Below are 22,912 nucleotides of genomic sequence, written 5' to 3' on the forward strand. Positions count from 1 at the left end.
TTCTAGAGATGCTGCCTGGCCTGCTGCGTTCACTAGCAACTTTGATGTGTATTGCTTGGCTATATCTCGATTAGTTTTTGTTCTTTAAGAGTTGTCACAAATAAATGGCTACGCTGACTAACTGATGGCCAATTAACCAGAATCCACCATATACATATAGATACAGTATATATCCGTAGTCCTCTGTTGGTCAGGGTTGCCTACGGATGTTGCGTCCCAGCTGTCTACGTGATACACAAGCCAGGGCAGTACATTATGGAGAGCAAGCTGTTGCCCATGTGGCAGGCTCCCCTTCACCACACAGCTGACGAATTCAAATAAACAGCAGAGACCAATAAAGTTTGGCACCAGCAGCGTCGGAAGAGTTGCCAGTCAGTGTTAAATTCAATGTAGGACTGCCTTTGGGACTCCAGCTCCAGATATTTCCTTGGTGTTTACTGCTGAAGCCTTCCCCATGAATGGGCATAGCCACAAGGCAGCGGAAATATGAGATCGGAGTTTCTTTCTCTGAAGTAAGCTGCCAGCTACAGCTGATGAACCCTAGAAGCAACTAGTTATAAGGCACCAGAAACCTGCCTTTGTCCCTTCCCCTGTCAGTGGAAGCTGTTCCACTGGGCTTAGTAGCTAAGCTACGCTTGAGAGCCAGGAGCTGGACTTGCCAGATGCTATTTGAGACGCATGCCATTGGGCGCATTTAGTAGTGGAGTGCTGCAGGAGGTATGTTGAACAGGAGAGAGAGAAGGAGTGCCAGGGGCAGGGCTTTGCATGGGGGGGGGAGGTGCTACGGGTGTAGACACACCCAGCCCTGGGACACCAGGCAAGGTCATTTGATTCTAAACAATTGGCTTATTGATCATTACAGAATGTCTCTCTGGTGCTTCCCACTCCCTCCCCTGATGATGTATACATATACACACATATACATATTTTGTTTGATGGGGATACTCAGTGTTAATAAAGTTTAGAAAATTAGTGTTGGGATTAGACAACAGAAATTGGCTGTTCTGCCCATCTGATTCATGGCACTGTTCATCCTATCCCCTCTCACCCTTCATCAGCCTACCATCTGTTCTTTTGGCACTCACATTCTTCTTGAGTCCTTTTAAATCCTAGAATATTCTCTTCTAAAGGTTCACCTTCTCTTTGTTCTCTGAGTCAAGCAGTTTCTTCTGATCTCCAGTGGGATTCATCAGCAACCATCTCATAATTTATGGCCCTTGTTATGGATTTCCTTGCAAGTGGAAACATCTTCATCTGTCCTATAGAAACATTTTGAATGTTGAAAGGCATGGACAGAGTGGATGTGGCAAAGTTGTTTCCCATGGTGGGGGAGTCTAGTACGAGAGGGCATGACTTAAGGATTGAAGGGCGCCCATTCAGAACAGAGATGCGAGGAAATTTTTTTAGTCAGAGGGTGGTGAATCTGTGGAATTTGCTGCCACGGGCGGCAGTGGAGGCCAAGTCATTGGGTGTATTTAAGGCAGAGATTGATAGGTATCTGAGTAGCCAGGGCATCAAGGGTTATGGTGAGAAGGCGGGGGAGTGAGTCAGCTCATGATAAAATGGAGGAGCAGACTCAGTAGGCCGAATGGCCGACTTCTGCTTCTTTGTCTTATGGCCCTACTGTACACTTTCATCATTTCAAAGATGTCAGTCGTGTCACCTCTCAGCATTTCCTCTTGGTAGGGAAGAGCCCGTATGTGCTCCAGATAGGATCAGCTTTTGTTTTATCCTTTCACATTTTTATTTTTCTCCATCTCCAGTGCCTCAGTGTTTCCTTCCAATAGATTCAGCAGATTCTCTCACAGGACATTTGAATTAATCTACAGAATAACTGTTGACTTTAAAAATCATTCCAGAGTGTCATGGAAGCGTAGCAGATAGTGCAATGCTTTACGGGGCCACAAACCCAGGTTCAACTCCCACTGCTGTCTGTCAGAACTTTGTATGTTACCACGTGGGTTTCCCCCGGATGCTCCAGAACCCTCCCACAGTCCAAAGACATGAACGTTAGGGTTAGTAAGTTGCGGCATGCTATGTTGGCACCAGAAGTCTGGCAATATTTACAGGCTCTCCTCAGCATGGCATTTGACTGCGATGGTCGTTGACTCAAACAACACATTTCACTGTATGTTTCAATGTTTTGATGTACGCGTGACAAATAAAACTTATCACTAGTCTGTATTCCAAGTGGCCTGCAACAAATGGGCTCCTGGATCGGCTGTAGTGATGACTGGCTTCGTGGCTGTGAACTCACTTTCATGAACTTCAGTTCTGAATGTTATTTGCTTACTTTTATTATTTACACTGTGTTTTTTTCTGCACGCTGGGTGTTTGATGGTCTTTTTAATAGGTTCTATTTGGTTTCTCTGTTTTGTGGCTACCTGTGAGGAGACAAATGTCAAGGTTGTATAAGTTAAAGTTTAAGTTCAAAGTAAATCTATTTGTAAGGGGTTTCTTCTTTTATGTTACTGCGTATGTTAATCAAAAGAGAGGGAGGAGAAGATGGCGGTGCAACACAGCGCGCGCGGCCGTTCCGAATTGATATCATATCTGTGAAGTAGGACGCCGTGCATAATCCTGATTTCATAGAGACAGACATGAGAAGCACAGAGAAACATCTGGAGTAACTTCTGAAATGCCCGCTTCACTGCCGCTGCGCGATCGAGAATCTCCGGAGACGAAGGCCCCAAATCCTCGGCTTTGCGTTTCGCCTGTTGCCGGGGCTGGGGTCGAAGCGCTTGGCAGAGATGGTGCTCGGTGCTCAGTGTTGGAGAGCTGGTCGGAGGCTCGGAGTTTTCGGATGGACTCGGAGTCGGACTGTGATTGGATGCTTCCAGGATGCTGCATCGGCAAGTTTGCGGCGCTGGAGGTTCACCGTCTGCGTGAGATGATGGGACTTTTGAGAGACTCCGTGATTTTACTGTGCCCATGGTCTGTTCTTATCAAATTACGGTATTGCTTTGCACTGTTGTAACTATTTGTTATAATTATGTGTTTTTTGTCAGTTTTCAGTCAGTTTGTCATGTGTCTCTGTGATATCATTCTGGAGGAACATTGTATCATTTCTTAATGCATGCATTACTAAATGACAATAAAAGAGGACTGCATGTCCTCATAATCTAATCTAATCTAATTTAAAATGGCTTCTTTGTTATGTTAATCTTTTATGTTACTGCGTATGTTAATTAAAATGGCTTCTTTGTTGTGGTAAATGCTGAGAAGGTTCTCTCGCTGCAGTTTGTTTGGGTTATTTTATTGATAGGAGAAAATGAACCAATGGGTGTTCATGTTATTCTTTTTTTGGGGTGATATGCTGTCTCATATGGCTGGGAAATGGGGGTTTTAGTGGGGAGTTGGTGGAGAGACCGGGAGGAAGACGGACATGCTGGGAGTGCTCTGCTCGATCACTGCGGGTGATCCCGAGCTGCGAGTCGGGGGGGTCGGAGTGGATCGCAGGGTGAAGAAGGAAGGTCCCGAGCTCCAACTGTGTGCACAAAGAAATTGAACTATGATAGGTCTGGTGCCTTTTTTTTCATTCCCTTTTGTATTGTACCTCTATTAATCTCATAGTCCTAGTAAGATTTATAAAGTGTAATTTGTAAAATGTGCTGGCTGATGATTGATGTGTGAGGCCGTATCAGGTGCACAGCAACCGACGTAACCAGGAGACAAGGTTGGGCGGCGGACGGGGTTTCCCCTAGATAAATACGAGCTGATATAGCTGAGCATTACGTATTATCAAAGCACATGTGGAGTATGTCACCAAATACAACCCTGAGATCCATTTTTTTGTGGGCATGTTCAAAAAATCTATCAATGTATAGCCATAGCATGTTCATTGAAATTCTACCCAACTAGGGCATTCAACCAGAGAGCGGAAGACAACAAACTACGCAAATAGAAAAAGAAGAAATAATAATGATAAATAAATAAGCAATAAATATTGAGACCAAGAAATGAAGAGTTCTTGAAAGTGAGTAGATTGGTTCTGGGAGTATTTCAATGATGGGGCAATGAAGTTGAATGAAGTTACCTCTGGTTCAAGAGCCTGATGGTTGAGGGAACCCGATGCTTGTTTCTGAACTTGGTGGTGTGAATCCTAAGGCTCCTGTACCTTCTTCCTGATGGCAGCAGCAAGAAGAGAGGATGCCCTAGGTGGCGGGGTTCCTTGATGGTGCTCGCTGCCTTCCTGCAACATGGTTTTTCTCATGGATGCGCTCAGTGGTGGGGAGGACTTTACCCGTTATGGACTGGGCCGTATCCACTACTTTTTACAGGATTTTCTGTTCAAGGGCAGATCGGAGTGGATCTAAGTCACTTCTCAGGCAGGAGTTGTTTCATCACCAGCCTCTCAAAATACTTCATCACTGTGGATGTAAGTGAAACTGGGTGATAGTCTTTCTTAATAAATGGACTTTGAACTTTGAAGTTGATTAACATGTATAGATAAAATTGTAAAGTCATTTAACACCTGTTTAGATCTGGCTGTTACCTTGATTACAAGTTGCTAATTATCTGCTCCAGCACTCACAGAGTCATATAGACATAGAGCCATACATCACTGAAACAGGCCTTTCGGCCCATCTTGTTAATGCTTACCCAGTTGAGCTGAATGACCTGTTTCCATTCTCCGACATTATTACCCTAGCTTCCCTCCAACATAGCTCAAGTTATTCTGTTTATTCTGACAACCCTCTTCTTTGTCCTCTTCACCTGTCCTCAATTGTGGTATTGAATGCATCACCCTGTGACCAAACCAGTAATTTACAAAGATTCATCAGTTCTTTATTTTTCTGCAAAATACAAGCTGCCAGAGGAAGTCAACAGGTCAAGCAAAATCTATAGAATCTATGTTTTGAGTCAAAATCTGTCCCTAAGACCAGATCTGAAATGTGGACTATCCACTTCCCTTCACAGATGCTGCCCAACCCATTGAGTTCCTTCAACAATTTGATCTTTTCCAATATCAGCTGTCTCTGGTGTCTCCTTGCTCTTGGACTTGACACTCTGTTCAGAAAATCCAGGATCCCACATGTGTCTTCAACCATTTTCTCAGTCTGCTCTGCCACTTCAGTGAGAAATGCACAGGTAGCCCCAGATCTCTAAATCCTTTTAGAATTGTGTTCTTTGGTTTATATTGCCTCTTATTCTTCCTACCACAGTGGATCACTTCTCATTTTTATTTTATTTTGTTTAGAGATACAGCATGGAACAGCACCTTCTGACCCAATGAGCAACCCACTGATTTAACCCTTTTTACAATGATCAATTAACCTACTAACCACTGTCTCTGGACTGTGGAAGGGAACCCACATTGTCTATGGGGAGACGTACAAACTCCTTGCAGGTGGTGCTGGAATTGAACTCCGAGCTCTGAACGTGCTGAGCGTCACACACAAAATGCTGGAGAAACTCAGCAGGCCAGGCAGCATCAATGGAAAAAAGTACAGTTGATATTTTGGACTGAAACCCTTCGGCAGAACATTCTGAGCTATAATAGTATTGTACAAACAGCTACACCATTGTAATGCTCAAATTTAGCTTTAGATTTCATAAGCCACCGGTCTGCCTGTCCCACCAGACTATCTGTCTTGGAACAATCTTTTAGATGTTTTCTGTACTTCCTGCCAATGGTAGCAGTGATTTAAGGACACAAAGGGCACAGCCTGGATGGTGGGGGTCCTTGATAAGGGATGCTGCGTTTCTGAAGCCACACTCATTGCAAGTACGCTCAGTAGTGGTGAGCACTTTGCCTGTGATAATTGCTGGGTTTGCTGTTAAGGGACAGGGCAGAACACACCAGGATGCCAGCATGCAGCTACTCCACTGAACTTTATTCGGCAACTTCATTCGGCTCTGTATTTATTTATAGAGCCACCTCTATTTCCTGAGGAGACTGAGGTCCTTTAACATCTGCCGGACGACGCTGAGGATATTCTACAAGTCTGTGGTGGCCAGTGCGATCATGTTTGCTGTTGTGTGCTGGGGCAGCAGGCTGAGGGTAGCAGATGCCAACAGAATCAACAAACTCATTCGTAAGGCCAGTGATGTTGTGGGGATGGAACTGGACTCTCTGACGGTGGTGTCTGAAAAGAGGATGCTGTCTAAGTTGCATGCCATCTTGGACAATGTCTCCCATCCACTACATAATGTACTGGGTGGGCACAGGAGTACATTCAGCCAGAGACTCATTCCACCGAGATGCAGCACAGAGCGTCATAGGAAGTCATTCCTGCCTGTGGCCATCAAACTTTACAACTCCTCCCTTGGAGGGTCAGACCCCCTGAGCCAATAGGCTGGCCCTGGACTTATTTCCTGGCATAATTTACATACTACTATTTAACTATTTATGGTTTTATTACTACTTAATTATTTATGGTGCAACTGTAACGAAAACCAATTTCCCCCGGGATCAATAAAGTATGACTATGACTATGACTATAACAATTATGATTAGTCAGGGTAACAGAGGTTAACAGGAGAAGGCAGGAGAATGGGTTTGAGAGAACTATAGTGGAGCAGACTGGATGGGCAGAATAGCTTAATTCTGCTCCTGTGTCTTATGGTTTTAAGATTACTGCTCCTTCCGTTCATAATTATTTTCCTATGTCCTAATACTAGCTGGATTACCTTTACTTGGACTGTAATTTTAGATATTGTAAACAATGTGCTGTTTTAAAAGTTAATCATAGCTTTCAATTTAGGATCGCAATCGACCAAAGCCAACTAATGTCTTTCTAATTTGGTTTACTCAAATTTAAGATTGAAATAAATCAACTTCAGTAATAGAAAATCACAAATCAACAAACACTGGAAATCTGCAATAAATTAAAACAGATCTGGAATTATTCATAAACAGAAGAGATTTTGCAGATGCTGGAAATCCAGAGCAACACACACACAACATGCTGGAGGTACTCAACAGCTTAGGCAGCATTTATGGAAAGGAATCAACAGTTGTCATATCAGGCCGAGACCCTTCATCAGGACCTATCAAGATGCCGGTCACATTCAATGAGACAGTCACAATAAACCTGATTCTCATTCTGATTTGGAAACCTCTGTCTCAGAGTTCAAAGTAAAATTTATTATCAGAGTACATATATGTCACCACATACAGCCCTGAGATTCTTTTTCTGTGGACATACTTAGCAAATCTATAGAACAGCAACTGTAAACGGGATCTGTAAACTGTAAACATCAAGAAATGTAAACTGCAGCCAAACTTTGCAATTGCAAATATAAATAACGAGCATGAAATAACAAGATAGAAGAGTCCGTAAATGAGTGTAGTTATCCCCTTTTGTTCAAGAGCTTAATGTTTGAGGGCTAGTAACTGCTCTTGAACCTCAGTCCTGAGGCTCTTGTACCTTCTACCTGATGGCAGCAGTGAGAAAACAGCACAGCCTGGGTGGTGAGGATCTTTGATGATGGATGTTGCTTTTCTATTTGTATTTGTGCTTCTACAGCAATGTTTCATGTAGATGTGCTCAATGGTTGGGAGGGTTCTACCTGTGGTGTACTGGGCCGAATTCACTACCTGTTGCAGGATTTCCCACTCAAAGGCATTGGTGTTCCCATACCAGGCTGTAATGTAGCCAGTCAGCACACTTTCCACCATACGTCTATAGAAGCTTGCCAACATTTTTGATGACATGCCTGATCTCTTCAGACTCCTGTGGAAGTAGAGGCACTGTTGTGCTTTCTTTACAATTATATTTATATGATGGGTCCAGGACAGGTCCTCTGAGATAGTGACACCCAGGAATTTAAAGTTACTGACCTTTTCTATCTCTGATTCTCCGATGATTACTGGCTCATGGACCTCTGGTGTTCCTCTCTTGAAATCTACTATTCGTTCCTTGGTCTTATTGATATTGAGTGGGAGGTTGTTGTTATTACACCACTCAGCCAAATTTTCAATCTCTCCCTCCTGCATGCTGCTTCATCACCACCTTTGATACAGCCCACAACGGTGGTGTCATCAGCAAACGTGTACATGTCGTTGATCCTTGCACCATGTGGAAAGGTTTCCTGTTGTCTTTCCTATCAGTGCCCCTCACATGTATGTACACCTCCAGCAGATCCTCCCTCATAAACACAAGAGATTCTGGAGATGCTGGAAACCCAGAGCAGCACACACAGGATCCTGGAGGAACTCAGCAGGTCAGGCAGCATCTAAGGAGATGAATAAGCAGTAAATGTTTTGGGCTGAAACCCTTCATAGGACTGCATTTTGTGTGTGTTGCTCTGGAAATATTCAGCTGGCTGGATAGGGGCTGGGACATTGTGTTTGCAGTTATAGAAGTCATTGGTGAGGCAACTTGGAGTACTGTATTCAGTTCTGGTCACCCTGTTATAAGAAAGACATAATTAAACTGGAGGAAAGGTACATTGGCTTTGAAAGCGGTGCAGAGGACGTTCATCAGGTTAATTCTAATGAAGGGGTCAGCCTATGAGGAGAGATTGAGTCACCTGGGTATATACTAAACACAGAAACATAGAAAACCTACAGCACAAAACAGGCCCTTCAGCCCACAGAGTTGTGCCGAACATGTCCCTGCCTTAGAAATTATTAGGCTTAGCTGTAGACCTCTATTTTACTAAGCTCCATGTACCTATCTAAAAGTCTCTTAAAAGACCCTATCGTATCCGCCTCCACCACCGTTGCCGGCAGCCCATTCCACGCACTCACCACTCTAACTTACCCCTGACACCTCCTCTGTACCTACTCCCCAGCACCTTAAACCTGTGTCCTCTTGTGGCAACTATTTCAGCCCTGGGAAAAAGCCTCTGACTATCCACACAATCAATGCCTCTCATCACCTTACACACCTCTATCAGGTCACCTCTCATCCTCCGTTGCTCCAAGGAGAAAAGGCTGAGTTCACACAACCTATTCTCATAAGACATGCTCCCCAATCCAGGCCACATCCTTGTAAATCTCCTCTGCACCCTTTCTATGGCTTCCACATCCTTCCAGTAGTGAGGCAACCAGAACTGAGCACATTACTCCAAGTGGGGTCTGACCAGGATCGTATATAGCTGCAACATTACCGCTTGGCTCCTAAATTCAATTCCACGATTGATGGAATTCTGAACTATGAGAGATGATCTTACGGAAGCATATAAAATTATTAAGGGAATAGATAAGATAGAGACAGGATAATTGTTCCCGCTGGTAAGTGAGACTAGAACTAGGTAACATAGTCTCAGAATTCAGGGAATAGATTTAGGATGAAGGTCAGGATGAGGAGAAACCGGTTTTCCCAGAAAGTAAAGAATTCTCTGCCCTGGGAAGCAGTAGAGGTTATCTCATTAAATTAATTTAAGGCATATTTATATGCACAACAAGGGGAATGAAGGGCTATAGGGAAAAGCTGTATACAGAGTTGAAAATCATAAACACAAGATGCTAGAAATCCAGAGCACCACATGCAAAATACTGGAGGAACTCAACAGGTCAGGCAGCACTTATAGAGAAGAATAAACAGTCGATGTTTTGGGCTGAGACCCTTCATCAGAACTCATTGTATAATGAGACCGTTCATTAGAAGGTGCTGAGTCCATGGGTAGATCAGCCGAGGAGAAGGCATTGATGGGCCAAATGGCCGAATTCTGTTCCTGTATCTTATGGTCTTGTGGTCTCATATGTCACCATATACTACCCTGAGATTCATTTGCTCGTGGGCATTCACAATAAATAGAAAGAAACACAATAGAATCAATGAAAAACTGTACACAACAGAGACAGGGAAACATCATCATCATGATCATCGTCGTCAATGTGAAAAAGGCAACAAACTGTGCAAGTGCTAAAATAAAATAAAGTAAAAATAATAATAAATAAATAAACTATATGTATCTGAAGCATGAGGTTTAAAATCCTTAAAAATTAGTCTATAGGCTGTGGAATCAGTTCAGTAGTGGGTTGACTTCATCAGCGTTTACTGTAGGTCTAAGAGATTTGTTGTGGAATTGTGCTTAATCAGTGATGAGTTCTGTCGCCCTGTGCACAACTAGCAATGGTAGAATGTGTAATGGTCATAGTTCTGGCCTGTTGGCTCATTCCAGTTGCAAGAGTTTTATGCACCAGCGCATTCTCATCCTGACTTCATCCTATTTTACTGATTTGACGGTTTTTGCTAATAAACTTTGGCTGTTAAGCTGCTAAGCAATGACTCCTGGATTCAGATTCACCTAGTTATCACGTGCCAGAATCTGAATCGGATTCAGGTTCAATATCAATGGCATATGTTATGAAATTTGGTGTCTTGTGGCAGCAGTACATTGTACTACATAATAATAAAAAAACTATGAATACAATAAGTATATATCTAAAATGAAATTAAATAAGTAGAGGTAAAAAGTAAAAAATAGTGTACATGGCTTCATTTTCCATTCAGAAACCTGACAGCAGAGGGGAAGAAACTGCTCCCTAAGCTATGAATGTGAGCCTTTAGGCTCCTGTACTTCCTCCTTGATGGTATCAATGAGAAGAGGGCATGTCCTGGGTGGCGGGTGACTATTATGAGGAATCGCCTTCTAAAGATGTCTTCTGTGGTGGAGGTGGCTGAGTTTACAACTTTCTGTCACTTTTTCTGATCCTCTTCAGTGGCCCTTCCATCCCTGACGGTTATACAACCAGTTAGAACGCTCTTGACAGTACATCTGTAGAAATTTTCAAATGTTTTGGTGTCATACCAAGTCTGCTCATGCTCCTGATGAAATATAGCTGCTGTTGTGCCTTCTTTGTAATTGCATCGATATGCTGGGCTCGAGATAGATCCTGAGAGATATTAACACTCAGGAACTTGAAACTGCTCATCCTTTCCACTGCTGATCTCTCAATGAGGGATGTACATCGAGACATGCAGTGAAACGTGTTGTTTGCATTAATACACAACTTGTGGGACCCTGTGGGAGGCTGGTGCAGAAATTGCTGGAGCCTTAGCGAAAGTATTTAAACCATCCTCAGCTATGGGTGAGATGCCAGACTGATGTTGTTCCACTGTTAGAGTAAGCCTCTAAGAATAAACTGAGAAATTACAGGCTGGTGAGCCTGGTATCAGTAGTAGGTAAGTTATTGGAAGGTATTCTAAAGCATCAGATAGTTAAGTGTTTGGATAAACAGGGACTGATTAGGATGGCTTTGTGTGTGGTAGGTTATGTCTATCTAATCTTACAGAGCTTTTCAAGGAAGTTACCAGAGAAGTTGATGAAGAGGATGCCTTGTTCATGGTTATTAGCAAGGCCTTTGACAAAGTCCTGCATGGGAAGTTGGTCAAGAAACATAGAAAATAGGTGTAGGAGTAGGCCATTCGGCCCTTCGAGCCAGCACCGCAAGGTTCAGTCATTTGGCATTCAGGTAGAGATAGTGATTTTTTCAGATATTGGCTTTGTGTGTAAAACCAGAGTGTGGTAGTAGACGGTTGTCTCTCTGACTGGAGGCCTGTGACTGGTAGAGTGTTATAGGGATCGGTGCTGGGCCCAATGTTGTTTGCCATCTATATCAATGATCTGGACGACAATGTGGTATATCCAATACTATATTGGATCAGCAAATCTGTGGATGGCACCAAAACCAGGGGTGTAGTGGATGGCAAGGAAGATTATCAAAGCTTGCAATGGGATCTGCACCAACTGAAAAAATCTGCAGAAAAGTAACAGAAGGGATTTAATGCAAACAAGCGCGAGGTGTTGTACTTTGAAAGGAAAAACCAGGATCAGACTTGCACGATAAGTGTTCAGACACTGCGGAGTACGGTAGAACAGAGGACATTATTCCTTGAAAGTGGCATCACATATAGATAGAGTTGCTAAGTGAGCTTTTAGCACAATGGCCTTCATAAATCAAAGTACTGAGCACAGGAGCTGGCATGTTATGTTCAAACCGTATAAGACACTGGAGAGGTCTAATCTGGAGTATTGCGAGCAGTCCTGGTCACCTTCCTGCAGGAAGAATATCAATAAACTTGAAAGAGTGCAGCAAAAACCTACAAGAATGTTGCCAGGACCTGAGGACCTGAGTTAAAGGGTATGATAGGTTAAGATTTTATTCCCTAGAGTGTAAGAGAATGAGGGTGAAAGGTGAAATGTTTAAGGGGAACATGGGGGGAGCTTCTTCACTGAGAGGGTGGTGACATTGTGGAACGAGTTGTCATTACAAGTGGCGGATATGGACTCAATTTCAACACTTCAGAGTAATTTGGATAGATACATAGATTGGAACAGTCTGGAGGGCTATGGTCCAAATGCAGAATGATGGGCTGCAGTTTGGAACTGCCTATAACACTGTCAAAACCCTCTTATACCTTTGTATACCTCTACCAAAACTCCCCTCATTCTTCTACTTTTCAAGAAAAAAAATTCCTGATCTATTACAACTGTAGGTCTATTCATCCGTGATGAAGTGGATACGGCCCGGTCTCTCACGAGTAAAGCCCTCCGCATTATTGAGCACACGGATGTACTTATACACAAAGTATTGTCACATTAAACAACATCCATTATCATGGAGCCCCCCCACTCAAGACATGCTGTCTTCTTTCTGCTGCCATCAGGAAGGTATAGGAGCCTCAGGACTCTCACCACCAGGTTTAAGAACAGTTACTACCCCTCAACCATCAAGCTCTTAAACCAAACAGGATAACTTCACTCAACTTCTCTTGCCCCACAACCACACTCACTTCCAAGGACTCTTCATCTTACGATACTTATTGCTTATTTATAATTATTTCCTTCTTTTTGTATTTGCACAGTTTGTTGTCTTCTGCACTCTGCTTAAATGCCCAGGTTGGTGTGGTTTTTCATTGACCCTGTTATGGTTATTATTCTATTATGAATTTATTGAGTATGCCTACAAGAAAATGACTCTCAGGGTTGTCTATGGTGACATATGTGTACTTTAATAATAAAGTTACTTTGAACTTTGAACTGTTTTTCAGGTTCTCAAGTCCTGACAACTCCTTGTAAACTTCTTCTGTCCTCCTTGTACTTCAGTGGGACTTTTTCATCTCCGATATTTGCAAATGTCACTTTCTTGTGATTAATTAGTAAACGGCAGATTAGTTGGCAGGCAAAATCAGCTATGCGTTCAGTTATTCCAGGAATGAATCCTGAGCACGTTTATAGTCAAGTATTTAAAGCGCTCAAGTGACATTCCTTACAGTCACTTTACTGATTAGAATCTGTGTAGGATAGTGGACAGAGGAATGCTTAACAAGTATCTGTGAGCGACAGAAGCTTAAAACCATTTCACAAAGCAGCAGACAACACAAAGCATGACATCTGGAGGTTGTAATTGCATAGAATCACAAAGACTGTCAAGAGTTCAAGCTCCATACAGATAGCCTCCCACCTTCTGATCCTCTTTTCAGACTTCCCGCAGCCTTTCAGCCTCTCTCCTCTAAACCTTGCTCAAAATCTTGTCTTTTCTTTAAATTTCAAATTATCTCTCAAGATGAAATATTTCAGAATTTGTTCTATTTGGTGCCATAACACATATGTTGCTAATAAATTTACTTTGATAGAGATATACAAAATCATAATAAATTTACTTCACTGTCATACATTGTAATATTTGTTGTTTTGCAGCAGCAGTACATTGCAATGCATAATATAAAATACTATAAATTACAATTATATATTTATAAATTTATATATATGTAAATTAAGTTAAATTTAGTTAAAAAAGGAAGCAAAAAAAAATGCTAGTTAGTGCACGTGGGTTCATTGTCCTTCCAGAGATCTGATGGTGGAGTGGAAAAAGCTGTTCCTGAAATGTTGAGTGTGTGCCTTCAGTCTCCTCCCTGATGGTAGCAATGAGAAGATGGCATGTCCTGGGTGATGGGGGTCCTTAATCACAGATGCTATCTTTTTGAGACGTCATGATGGTGATCCCTCCGGACGCGGCTTTCCAGACAGGATGGGGTGAAGCAGACTATTTTTAGGGCACCTTTTCTAGCCCCTTCCCAGTTCAGGGTGAGCAGAGTGGATCCTAAGTAGGGCTGCTCAGATGTGAATACTGCTGCCGAACAACCTTCCTGCTTCTGTCCAAAAGTTGAGCGACTGAATCAAGTGTTCACCGCTTTCGTGCCGGTTCTTGACTAGGAGCTTCCAGCCATCACATTGCCTGCTCCCATCGCTCTCCCCTGATCGCTGAAAGACTTGAAGAAGTGGCCCACAGAGTGAAGGCGCCTGTGCGTGTATTTGTTTAACGTGTACTTGATGTTGCACTCCAAGAAGCACACGATACTTCACAAATCAATCAACTGATTCCAATGGCATGGAAACCACGACGATTGGAGCTGATGGATTTGTTGCAGCCTTCATCTGCCTTCATAGCCGTTGAGTTCGAAGTAACTTCGTCCACCTGTTCTACCGTTGAGATCTTGGTTGGATTGTTCTTTGTCAGGGACCTTACCCTTGACCTTACCACCTTGGTTGACCTTACCAGGAGCATAGCTCCAGACAGCATCGCTCTCGGGATCTCAGGACCACACAAGCTTCTCCACCGTGACAAGGTCACAATCCACTGAAACTTAAATGCGCCGGAACAGCTTTTGGACATCTCTGAACAAGAGTCCTTCATGATCGTGACATTGGAACAGACACCAAAATGCTAGTGTACAAAGCAATGGTAATCCCAATGCTCCTGTATGCATCAGAAACCTGGACAACACACCGACGACATCTGAAGGCACTTGAAAAGTTCCATCAATGCTGTCTTCGAAACATCTTAAATTTCAACTGGGAAGATAGAAGAACCAATGTCAGCATGCTAAGTGAAGCAAAAACAACAGGCATTGAAACCTATGTCATCAAGAACCAACTAAAATGGAGCGGTCATGTTGTTCAGATGAAAGACGAACGTCTGCCAAAACAAATCTTCTACCCCCAGCTTAAAGAAGGCAAACGTAAAAGAGGCGGACAACAGAAGAGATTCAAAGATGTCTTAAAAGCCAACATGAAGAAAAGTAACATCAACATCAACAATTGGGAAACCAATGCCAAGGACAGGAAACTCTGGCAAGCCATCATCCGAGAAGGAACAGCAACTTTCGAAGCCAACAGGTGTACAGAATTAGAAAAAAAGAGAAGAAAATAGAAAGAGAGGCAGCAACAACCAAAGCCCAATCTGCCATCTGGAACTACCTGTCCTGAATGCGGAAGAACTTTCAAAGCCAAGATTGGACTCATAAGCCACTTGAGAGCCCATAAGTAGATCAACAGAACAAAGACCATCGTCCTCGAACTCAAGGGAAAGCCACAATGATCTTTTTGAGGTATTGCCTTTTGATAATGTCCTCAATGTTGGGGAAGCTAGTGACCCTGTTGGAAATGACCGAGTTAGTGACTTTCTGCAGCTTTTCCCAATCCTGTGCACTAGCCCCTCCATTGCAGACTATGAACTCATCAGATCATAGGGTAAGTGTGAAAACTGAATGATTTAAGGGGAATCTGAGGAGGAGTGTGTTCACTAGAGGGTGGTGCAAGTGTGGAATAAGCTGCCAGCAGAAGTGGTGGATGTGTTTGTCCACGTACATGTACTTCTGCCAGTATGCCGACTGGATTAGAGGACACACTTTGGTTCACACACCAGTTCTGTTGGCCTATGGTAGAGTTCTTGATGGTGAAGTGCAGACCCTTCTACTTACTGAGGGAGTTCACTGCCATTGCGATTGCAACCGTATACACTCCCACCATGCTAACGCTGGGGAAGCACTGCATAAGCTCTACAGCACCATCAGTGACCTGCAAGCCACCCACCCCAAATTGTATTGTTGCTGGAGACTTCAGCCATACTAATTTAAAAACAGTCCTGCCTAAATTCAGCATGTTGACTTTGCTACCAGAGGTGACCTGGTTTATATCTACATCCCTGGTGCATACAAGACTGCTCACCAACCCCACCTTGGATACCCTGACTACTTATATGTTTTGCTAATTCCTGCATACAGACCACCGATTAAACGAGTCAAACCAGTTCAAAGGGAGATAAGAACACGGTCAGAAGGAGAACCTCAGCGTTGCAGAACTGTTTTGAAAACACGGACTGGAACCGATTAGGTGAGGTCGTTACCTGTGAGAATCACATTAACATCAATGAATCTGCGAGATCTGTGATTGTCTACATAGAGAAGTGCATTAAGGATGCCGTCGTTATTAAATACATCTACGTGTGGGCAAATCAGATGTCAAGGTTGACGGCAGAGGTCTAGGCATGGCTGAGAAATCAGGATGCTGCCTTCGAATCGGGGGATAAAACGGCTCTCAGGTTTGCAAGAGTGGTGCTTTCCCGTGCCATCAGGAAGGCAAAATGGGATTATTCACAGAGAGTTTACAGCCATTCTGTGACACTAGAGACATGAGGTGAGTGTGGCAGGGCATTCAGACCATAACAGACCCCAAGTCCACCCTGTACGTCAATGACAGTGACGCCTCTTTTTCTGAGAGGCTGCATGTCTTTTATTTTTGTTTGATGCATGTAATGATGTGCCAGCGAGGAACCACCCCCTCCCCTCATGGAGGAGGCACTCTGTCTGGCTGCAGCGGATGTACGAAAGACCCAGAGTCAACCTTTGTAAAGATGTGGCACTTGGTAACATACCTGGTTGGGTGCTGAAGGACTGTGAGGGACAGTTAACTGAAGTTCTAACAGACATCTTCAATATCTCTCTAAAAATAGTCCACTGTTCCTGCAGGTTTTAAGGTGGCCACAATCATACCAGTGCCCAAGATGACTACCATCCCTTGGCACTGACCTCAAAAATAATAAGCAACACACATAAAAATTGCTGGTGAATGCAGCAGGCCAGGCAGCATCTATAGGAAGAGATACAGTCGACGTTTCGGGCTGAGAGCCCTCGTCAGGAGTGGGTCTCGGCCCGAAACGTCGACTGTACCTCTTCCTATAGATGCTGCCTGGTCTGCTGCATTCACCAGCAATTTTTATGTGTGTTGCTTGAAATTCCAGCATCTGCAGATTTCCTCATGTTTGTGTTCAAAAATAATAAAGTGCTTTGAGCATTATGGATTGCATTAAACCCCATATTCCTGCTACTTGGACCATTTCCAGTTCTCTTATCACCCAAATCGGTCCACTGATGATGTCATGGTGTCTGCACTCCACTCTGTCCTGTCCCACCTGGAAAATGGTGCCTCATACACCAGGATGCTGTTTATTGACTTCAGCTCATCATTTAATATGATCATCCCTCAGAAGGAGGGATAAACTGTCTTCACTGGGTGTCAACACCGCTCTCTGTCACTGAATCTTGGGCTTCTTGACAGAAAGGCCTCAGTCAGTCCACATTGGCAGAAACTTCTCAGGCTGCAGATGTATGACAGCACTGCTGGTCCAATTCAAACCAAATCACCAAGTTCTCTGATGACACAGCTGTGAATGGTCTCCTCAACAATGAAGATGAGATAGATGGAGCAGCTGGTAGAAAGGAGCCAGCACAAAACTTGAGTCTCAATGTGGACAAGACCAAGAGGTCTTTAGGAAGGTCTTGTGGTCTTGAGGAAGGTACAGGCTGACCATTCCTCACTACACATAAATGTCCCTTCTGTGGAGAGAGTTCAGAGCACCAAGTTTTTGGGAGTACAGAAACAATTTGGTGCCTCAGCACCACGTCTGAGAGCACAGCAGTGTCTCCACTCCCTGAGGTGACTGAGGCATTGAGGCTCCCCGCCCCCCACCCACCATTCTAACCAATTTTTACAGAGGCGCCATCCTGACCAGCTGCATCGTCATCTGGTGTGGGAATTGCAAGGCCTTGACTGCAAGTCAGAACGAAGGATTGCGAGGACTGCTGAGAGAATTGTCAGGGTCTTTCTTCCACCCATTAGTGATATTTATCTGGAGTGCTGCGTACGCAAGGCCCTTAGCATCGTCAATGATCCCTCCCATCTGTCCAACAATCTCTTTGACCCCCTACCATCAGACAGGAAACAGCCTTTCCCCCAGGCCGTGAGACAACTGAACTCCCTACCTCCACCCAGGTCTCATCACGCATGACGCGCCTGTTTGCTTTTTAAACTTGTGTTGTAATGTGCCTTATTACTTGCTAATTTATTTGTGGTAATATTACTTTATGTAGTGTGTGTGCGCACATGCGTGTGAGTTACAGGTATATGCACTATGTTGTGCGCGTTGCTCTGGAGAAAAGTTGTTTTGTTTGGTGGTATACATGTCTACAGCTGAATGACAACAAACTGAACTTGAATTTGAACTTGAAAGGCTGAGTGAGCTTGCACTTTTCTTTTTGGAGCAAAGAGGGGTGAGAGGTGAGGTGTACAAAGTAAGAGACATAGATTATATTGACAGCCAGAGACTTTTTTTCCCAGGGCGGAAATAGTTATTATGAGGGAGTATGATTTTAAGGTGTTCAGAGAAAAGTAACACAGGGTGGGGGATATCAGAGATAAGTTCTTTGAGACAATGATGGGATGCCCTGCCAGGGATGGTGGTGGAGGCAGATACATTAGGGACATTTAAGAGACTCTCAGACAGGCACATGGATGATAGAAACGTGGAGGGTTATGTGGGAGGGAACGGTTAGATTGATCTTGGAGTATGTTAAAAGGTCAGTACAACATCGTGGGCTGAAGGGCCTGTAATGTGCTATGTTCTCTCTTGTATGTTAATATTCTGAGCCGAAGGTCCTGGACTGTGCTTTAATATTCAAAACTCTATGTTCTTATTGTTTCCTAAATGTAGGTATTCTTTAGTCTCCAGTTTCTAAAGTTACTCACAAATTTTCTCTATGTAATGACGTGTATCCAGCACACCGACCCTGCTGAACCCCTTCATAATTACAAGGATTGAGGAGCAAGAGGGATCACCAAGCCTGTTCAATCATTCCTGGCGTGCGTGATTTCTCAACTCTGGTGTGAACAGACAAACAATGGGAATGATTATTAAGTCCTTGTACCTTCCAATTAGCCCCACACATTAGCGATTCCCTGGTGAGTCACGATGTAAACATTCCCCAGCCCACCCAGGAATTTGTCATCTCCTGGGAGAAGCAAGAAAGGAGGAAAAAAACGCCTGGCCAATTATTACCCTTGTTACAAAGCACCTATTGACAACACAAGGTCGGTTGGGGTGGGGTTTGAGCAAGTGTCGAGGTTCATTGTAAACATACAAGAACTCGGTTAATATATTCTGAAAGCATGCTCTCTTCAGAAAGCAGAGGAAATGGAACTCAGAGATGAATAATGCAGCACCACTGGCTCTCAGCTCCAATGACACAAGCTCAATTCTGATCTCTGATGTTAGTTCTGTACCACCTTGGGGAGCCACATCAGTGACATCGGTGCTATTGGTCTTAAAAAGTGTACTTTTACAAAAAATGCTTTGTTTTCCAATGTAAGAATGAAAAGACATTGCACGGTTTATCCTTGTACATAGAGTCCTGATCAAGGGCTCAATGAATCAATATTTACTGCCCGTTATGCTGCTGGTGTTTAGGGCAGCAATGAAGATCTTCCATCTCTGATCTCTGACAGTGTTCAGGGCTTCCTTCATCATGTCAGTTACTCGCTCTCGGTTTTCACTACTGTCAGTCATGCAAGTCCCAGGTGGAGACTCAGGAATACTGTTGAACTCAGATATAAAAGGATTCACCATTGCTGTTTCCATAACAATTAAATTTTGACCAGTCAGGGTTGTTAGCCCGGATTTGAACCCCCAAACCTGGAAGAAATTTGGACCATTCTTAGTCTGGCCTCTGCCCTTTGCCGTGTTTGGCATGGGAGACCCTAACAAGAGCCAATGCATAAAACCCTGATTCCAGCCAAACCTGTCCAGGTCACTGAGGCACACAAGCCTCCAAACCATGACAAGGTTGTGGTCCTCTTGGACTCTAATGGGTTAATAGAAGCACTGGATCCTGATGAACTGATTATGGACTACATAAAGGATAAGACGAGGAAACATACACCAGTCCTCATCGTGGGATCAGAAGTGGAAAGAGTGAGCAAATTCAAATTCCTGGGTGTCAGCATCTCTGAGGATCTACCCTGGGCCCAACATATTGATGCAATCACAAAGAAGGCATAACAATAGCTATATTTCATTTTGAGGAGATTTTGTATGGCAGCAAAGACACCTGCAAATTTCTACAGACGTATTGTGGATGCGTTCTAACTGGCTGCATCTCTGTCTGGTATGGGTGGGGAGGGTTACTGCGCAGGATTGAAATAAGCTGCAGAGAGTTGTAAACTTAGTTATCCCCAACATGGGCACTAGCCCCATAGTATCCAGGACACCTTCAAGGAGTGATGCCTCAAAAAGGTGGCATCCATTATTAAGAATTGAACACTACCTCATTTCTTTTTTATTTGTATTTTTGCACTATTTAGTTAATTTAACTATTTAATATATATACTTACCATAATTCAGTTTTTTCTCTATTATGTATTGCATTGTACTGCTGCCGTAAAATCAACAAATTTCATGACATATGCTGGTGATATTAAATTTAATTCTGATTCTGATTCTGACCATCGACCACCTATTTAGACTAAAGCTACATTAATCTTGATATTTAATTCTTCCCACAATTTCCTGGAACAATTTTACAGTGGCTTGGTATAGCAACTGCTCTGTCTGAGACCTCAAGGAAATGCAGAGAGTTGTGGACTGTCTGTAATTTATGGTTCCTCAGTAAAACATCTAACATAATCAAAGACCCCTCCCCCTCATATACCCTAAACTTTCTCTTTTCTCCCTTCTTCCATTGTGTAGAAGATAACAAAAGCCTGCAGGCATATACCACCAGGCTTAAAGGCAGCTTCTATCCCAGTGTTATCAGATTCTTGAATGGACCTCTTGTTCAATAAGTTGGACCCTTGACCTCACGATCTACTGTTATGACCTTGCACCTTATTGATTAGCTGCACTGCACTTTCTTTGTAGCTGTTACACTTTATTCTGCATTCTGTTATTGTTCCACCTTGTTCTATCTCAATTTGTTATGCACAGAGATATAGAATACTACAGCACAGAAACAAGCTCTTTGGCCCATCTAGTCCATGCCAAACTATTAATCTGCCAAGTCCCATTGACCTGCACCAGGACCATTGCCTTCCATACCCCTTCCATCCACGTACTTATCCAAATTTCTCTTATATGTTAAAATCAAACCAACACCTACCATTGCTGCTGGCCGGTTGTTCCACACTCTCACCACCTTCTGAGTGAAGAAGTTCCCCTTAAACATTTCACCTTTCATCCTTAACCCATGACCTCTGGTTGTAGTCTCACCCAATCTCAGTGGAAAACATTTGCTTGCATTTACCTGAATGATACCCCTCATAATTTTGCACATCTCTATCAAATCTCCCCTCATCTCTAGGAAGTAAAGTTCTAATCTATTCAACATCTTCCTATAACTCAAGGGTGCTGTTCTAAGTTCCATGGTCTATAATTCTAGCAGGATATCCTTACTTCTGTACCTTAGTTTATAGATTCAAATATTGAAAGTTTCAAGGTACATTCATTATTAATGTATGCAGTATAGAGCCCTGAGGTTCATCCTCCCACAACCACAGAACAAAGAAACCCCATGGAATCCGTTCAAAGAAAACATCAAATACCCAACATGCATGAAAAAAATAAATCGCACAAATGGGAAAAAATGAGCAAATAATGCCCAGATTATTAAACATCAAACTGTAGAGTTCTTGGAACAGTCTGGGAATGTTTAGTGTAGTTCAGTTCAGTTCAGTTCAACTTAGCGCTGTGTCACTCTTTGACTGCAGACGGTAGAGCCAGTCTGTGTCGAGGTGCCCTGATCAAAGTGGTGCATAACCAGAAACCAGAAACACATATACCATGAACTCCAGAGTCCCCTACAAATGAGTCCAATCCACAAACCACGCTGATCAAATTTTGACCAATACCTCTGGACCTTCCTCTGGTAGCAGCAAGCAAAAGGGAGACTGGTCAAATGCAGGCAGCTGGCATTGAACACCTGCTTGCCTTCTGCTCGTACCTCATTGATTTCAAATTTGCTCTATATTTTAATCGTTGAGATCGGCAGGTAATGGAGTGGGTTCATAAAATATATTGGAGGCTAAGTTATCTCCAGAGACAGTGACAGAGAGAGCAGGGTGGAAGTTAGAGGCAAAGATGATGAAGTCAACAAGCTCTGCTTGGGTTCAGGAAGCAGCACCTGTGTAATTGTCAATGTAGAGTAGGAAAAGTTGGGGAGTCGTACCAGACTGTTCCACAGAGCCGACAAAAAGGCAGGCATAGCTGGGACCCATGTGAGTGCCCACGGCTACACCTTTAGTTTGAAGGAAATGGAAAGAGCTGAAGGAAAAATTATTGAGGATCAGTTCTGCCAGATGGAGGAGAATGGTGGTGGAGAGGAACTGGTTGGGTCTGGTGTCCAGAGAGAAGCAGAGAACTTTGAGGCCTCGTATCATAAGGATCTTTGGTGGTATTGTTTCAGAGCTTTCAAAGTTCAAAGTAAATTTATTATCAAAGTACATATATGTCACCATATACAACCCTGAGATTGTTGTTCTTGCAGGCATTCACAATAAAAACAAAGAAACACAACAAATACAAACAACCAATGTGCAAAAGACAACAAAACTGCAAATACAAAGAAATAACCAAAGTAATATATAAATAAGCAATAAATATTGAGAGCATGATTTGTAAAGTCATTAAAAGTGAGTTCATAGGATGTGAATCAGTTCCGTATTGAGGTAAATGAAATTATGCACGCTGATTCAAGAGCCCGATGGTTGGGGGTAATAACTGTTCCTGAACCTGGTGGTGTGAATCCTGAGGCTTCTGTACTTTCTTCCTGATGGCAGCAGCAAGAAGTGCTTAGGCTGTGGGAGCTATTCAGTGTTGGGGTGAGTGAAGCTGAGTGAAGTTATC

The 22,912-nt window shown here is 43.2% G+C and overlaps 1 protein-coding gene across 1 annotated transcript in view; it reads left to right on the forward strand.

Annotated features, from left to right (window-relative positions):
• Positions 1-22,912, forward strand: part of LOC140205308 (spondin-1-like) — a 346,180-nt gene that overhangs the window by 38,727 nt on the left and 284,541 nt on the right. The gene's annotated exons all lie outside the window — the stretch shown is intronic.

This window comes from Mobula birostris, chromosome 11 (assembly GCF_030028105.1).
Source record: "Mobula birostris isolate sMobBir1 chromosome 11, sMobBir1.hap1, whole genome shotgun sequence".
Classification (NCBI taxonomy): Eukaryota; Metazoa; Chordata; class Chondrichthyes; order Myliobatiformes; family Myliobatidae; genus Mobula; species Mobula birostris.